Genomic DNA, 5,021 nt, shown 5'->3' on the forward strand with positions numbered 1-5,021 from the left:
TTTGACACAAGCCAGAGGTGTCTGAACATCTGCACATGAGACAACTGAAAGGTTGGTACACAACAATCAGCAATCTCAACTGGGAGACATAAATCACACCTGGGGGCTTTGACACCTGAAGAGTGGCAACTCTATTCATCAGCAGATCAATTATGCTAATCATGTTCCTAAAGAGCTCTCCTGTTGGTATAATTAGCTATAGGTGTGAATGTGACTTGTCTAACATGCTGATGTGCAAGCTTGTTCATCCAGTATGAACCTGGGGAGAGTTCTTAACCCAGATTTTAACTCTCAGCTGGTAAAAATATGGGATAATTCCATGATAACCCCCCCAAAAAGTTTTCTTCATCCAATAAAGGCATTTATTGTTCTGCATCTGTTGTAAGTTTTGAGAAACCTCATGTCTGCCTTTCCTTTTTGGGCTTCTCTCCATCCCCAAATACTTCCATATCATTTGGGAAGCACTTTAACACCCAGAAACTTGTTGGTTTCTGGGGTTTTAGACCACCAACAAGTGGTCTAAAAATACTCCTCACTGTGGGCCTGGCCTGAGCTCCTGCTGTCATCACCTGTGAGCACAAACCACATCTCACTCCTGATCCCCTCGCTTTGCCCTCAGCTGAGGAGGAGATGGTGTGTTTTTCTCCCTTTGGTGATTCCCCTGTGATGGGTCCTCAAGGGGCAGGGACCTCTCCTTGCTGACAGGGCACTGGGGACTCACCCAGCTCCTCTAAACCCCAAAGATGCAGAGAGGTGATTTACAAGGGCATGGAGTGACAGGATAAGGGGGAATGGCTTCACACAGAGAGGGCAGGGTTAGATGGGATATTGGGAAGGAATTCTTCCCTGGGAGGGTGGGGAGGCCCTGGCACAGGTTGCCCAGAGAAGCTGTGGCTGCCCCGTCCCTGGAAGTGTCCAAGGCCAGGTTGGACAAGACTTGAAGCAACCTGGGCTAGTGGAAGGTGTCCCTGACCATGGCAGGGGGTGGGATGAGATGAGCTTTAAGGTCCTTTCCAACCCAAACCATTCCATGTCTGTATCACAATTCTATGACCCTCTGCAGACCCAGTTCCTCTGGACAAGCACTATAGACCTGCACAGATAAAGGCTTTTCCCTTCTCCAGCCTCCTGGAGGTGCAGCCTTATTGTCACCTGAGCCCTCCTGACCCGTGTGACCCCCCTGGCGTGGCTGTGCCAGCAGTGCTCCAGGCACCAGGATAAGGCCATCACAGGCACCTCACGTGCTACACACACAGGGAGGGCTTTGGCACCCATTTCCTACAGATTTCCTAAGACTCCTACCCATTTCCTAAGGAGCTGGAACACAGATAAACCCAGCACACACTGGAAGTCCCACGTGCATCATCTGCCACCACAGTGTGACTGGTCTGTTCTAGCAATGACTCTGCACAGCAACTCCTTCAAACCACGTTCATGAGTCACTGAGAGCATCCCTGAGCATTGCCCCCAGTGAAGCATCATCCCTGTTCCTGGAGGCACATTTCTTTTCCAGAAATCCCTCAGGCCTGAGAAAAAGAATGTTCAGAAGGCTGGCTTTGCCCTGGGTGCGCTGAGATACGGGCACCTCGTCTGTGATGCAGCCTCCTGACAGAGAACTGAGCATGGAATATCCTGATTTGGAAGGGACCCACCAGGATCATCCAGTCCAATTCCTGGCCCTGCACAGACACCCCAACAATCCCACCCTGGCCCTCAGAGCATTGTCCAAACCCTCCTGGAGCTCTGGCAGCCTTGGTGCTGTGCCCACTGCCCTGGGGAGCCTGGTCAGTGCCAACCACCCTCTGGGGGAAGAACCTTTTCCTGAGATCCAACCTGACCCTGCCCTGACACAGCTCCAGCCATTCCCTGGGTGCTGTCCCTGCTCAGAGGGAGCAGAGATTGGAGCTGCCCCTCAGGAGGAGCTGCAGACCCCAGTGAGGTCTGACTTCCATCTCCACCAGCTGAACAAGCCAAGTGACCTCAGCCACTCCTCATGGCCTCTCCAGTCCCTTCATCATCTCTGTGGCCTCCTTTGGATGCTCTCTAACAACTTCAGATCCTTCTGACATAGTGGCCCCAAAAACTGCCCCCAGGACTGGAGGCGAGGCTGCTCCAGCCCAGAGCAGAGCAGGACAACCCCCTCCTTTGAGCAGCTGATGATGCTGGGCCTGGTGCCCCCCAGGACATGGTTGGCCCTCCTGGCTGCCAGGGCACTGCTGAGTCCTGTCCAACCTGCCATCAGCCAGGACCCCCAGGGCCCTTTCCATGGCACTGCTCCCACAGCCCTTGTTTTGCTTCCATCCCCCTCCCCATCATTAAACTGGGAATTCCCACTAAAGCACAAGAGCTGTAGGAAACTCATCTTGTTTGCTTTTCAACTCCATAAATAAACCTCATTTCCCAGACTGCCAGGTGGAAGGGGCTGTTGGAACAGCCCCTTCTCTGAGAATGTAAAGCTCTTGAAGGAGCTCAGAGCGCTGAGCTCAGATCCGGGAAGCCGGGCTGGTTTTGAGCCTCTTGTTTTATTCAAAGCAGCTAAATTTTCATGCTGGCCCGGTGCTGGACGTGGGATATAAATAGAAATTAATCCAGCAGGCTGCAAAGCCAAGCCTGGGCCCAGCTCTGCCTCCAGCCCTCGCTCTTGGCACCAGGACAAGGGAGGAAGGACCTGAACGTCACTGGGAATGTGACCTCCTGCTCTGCCCCCTGGCTCTGCTCAACATAAGCAAGACTGGGATGAGGTCACCTGTTTATAAGGAAAAAATGTCTTATCCAGGACAAAAAGAGGCTTGGAAACTCATCCCCCATGTGGCTTGGCAGCCTCTTTGGGAAGAGCAGCTTCTGCAAGATTCTTTGGTTCCCAGTTATCCCAACAAGAGGGAATGGGCACCTCTGGGTGCTAAAACTTGGTGTCTTCCCTGGCCAGAGATACTCAGAGGAAAGGATGGTGGGAGGAAATAAAACCCAAAGGCAAGTGCCAAGTATGGGGAAGAAAATATAGAATAGTTTATATATTACATAAAAATATAATTATGTATAAATATAGCCCCAGAATGGTTTGGGTGGGAAGGGACCTTAAGATCATCTCATCCCACTCCCTGCCATGGGCAGGGACACCTTCCACTAGCCCAGGTTGCTCCAAGCCCCATCCAACCTGGCCTTGGACACTTCCAGGGATCCAGGGGCAGCCACAGCTTCTCTGCCCAACTGTGCCAGGGCCTCCCCACCCTCCCAGGGAAGGATTTCTTCCCAATATCCCACCTAACCCTGCCCTCTGGCAGTGGGAAGCCATTCCCTGTGTCCTGTCCCTCCATCCCTTGTCCCCAGTCCTTCTCCAGCTCTCCTGGAGCCCTGTTAGGCCCTGGAAGGGGCTCTCAGGTCTCCCTGGATCCTTCTCTTCTCCAGGTAACATCCCCAGCTCTCCCAGCCTTTCCTCATATCATACATTATATAATAGATATAGATATATATAAATTGGGGCCAACGGCTACAAGAGAATCACCAAATTTAACCAGCTTCCCAAAAGCTCTGGCTGTTTCCACAAGTGACCATTTGTTTCCCGTTTCCAAATCAGAGTAAACAAAGATGCTGCCAGCTGGAAAACAAGGAAAATTCTCCACAGGGACACGTGCAGCCAAAAACATCCTCCAAAACAGCTGCTTTCTGGAGCCCAGCACAGAAAACCCCCCACACCACACACGTCCCACCAGCAGCTGCCAACACATCTGTGCCATGGTCCTTCCACCAGCCCTCCATGGTCCTTCCCCAGAGCTCCTCCTGCCCCAAAAAGGGGCTTTGGGGTGGGTTTGGATCCAGCAGCTCAGCTCCTCTTGCTGTGCCAGGTTCCAGAGTTGTGGGGGTTGGAAGGGGCTCAGCTCCCTGGAGGAGGAACAGTGTCCATTGCTGGGTTGGTTTTACTCCTTCTGGACAAATTATATGAGCTTCCCAAGGACCAGCCTTTCCCTGATCCTTCTTGGAACTGGCACCTCCCAGCCCAGCACAATCAGCTTTGGGCAAGGAGTTAAAAGCAGTTAAAAAGGGGGATCACTGCCTTAAGTACTTTATGGGAGGATACAGAGCCCTAAAACACGGGGAGGGTTTTGAGGACAGCTCCCAGTCATGGTGGAAACCTGGGATAATGCCTGGAAGGAGCCCAGATCATCCCAAGCAAGCTTTTCCTCCGTCTCCTTTCAAGCCACTGGACCTGAGAAACCACCAAAGACCTTGGTGCTACGACTTCTGCCTCAGTTTTTCATCCCAACATCTTCTCTTCCCACCATCAGACGTGCAGAGGGAAACCAGCCGGGTTTTCTCTGCCTCCCAAACACGTTGAAGCAGCTTTTCACCCCAGCAATTTATAATCCAGATTTTCAGTGCTAATGCTCCACTGCCAGTGGATGTGACACCTCAGAGCTGCTGGGATGGATCAGGGACAGAGCTTTTACCACCAGAAATATGGATGAATGCTAATTTATAAAAGCCCTCTATCTACCAGCCTATCAGAGGAAATGAATTCTAAACCATTCTCCAGGAAAATACAATGCTGGCAAAAATTCATCAGAGCACCATTTAATCTCCTTGGTATTTTGTCATTTTTTTATCCCATTTCTCAATTTTTATTTTTTTTGGGGGGGGTGGTTCTCACAAAAGAAGAACAAGAACAGCAGTGTAAGGTGGACAAGGGGAAATATGAGCTGGTTGGGGTTATTTCTATGAGCCACTTACAGTAATGGGTTTGAACATACAGTGCCAGCAGATGGGACCATAATTCTTAATAGGTGTGTATTTAATAATCCAAAGTCAGGAAGGAGATGATTAATTGCCTTTTTAAGGAATTTTTTATTTAGATTTATGCTGAGGAAGAAATAACATTTTCCAGGAGTCAATGCATCTTTACTAGGCAGGTAAAAAAATGAAGTTAATAACTTTTGAGACCTCTCTTTTGAGAGAGGCAACAGCCCAAGCCAGCTCAGCCATTTAACTCCCAGCTGAGCCCTCTTCCCCTCTCCCACACGAGTCCT

Source organism: Pseudopipra pipra, chromosome 20 (genome assembly GCF_036250125.1).
Source record: "Pseudopipra pipra isolate bDixPip1 chromosome 20, bDixPip1.hap1, whole genome shotgun sequence".
Classification (NCBI taxonomy): Eukaryota; Metazoa; Chordata; class Aves; order Passeriformes; family Pipridae; genus Pseudopipra; species Pseudopipra pipra.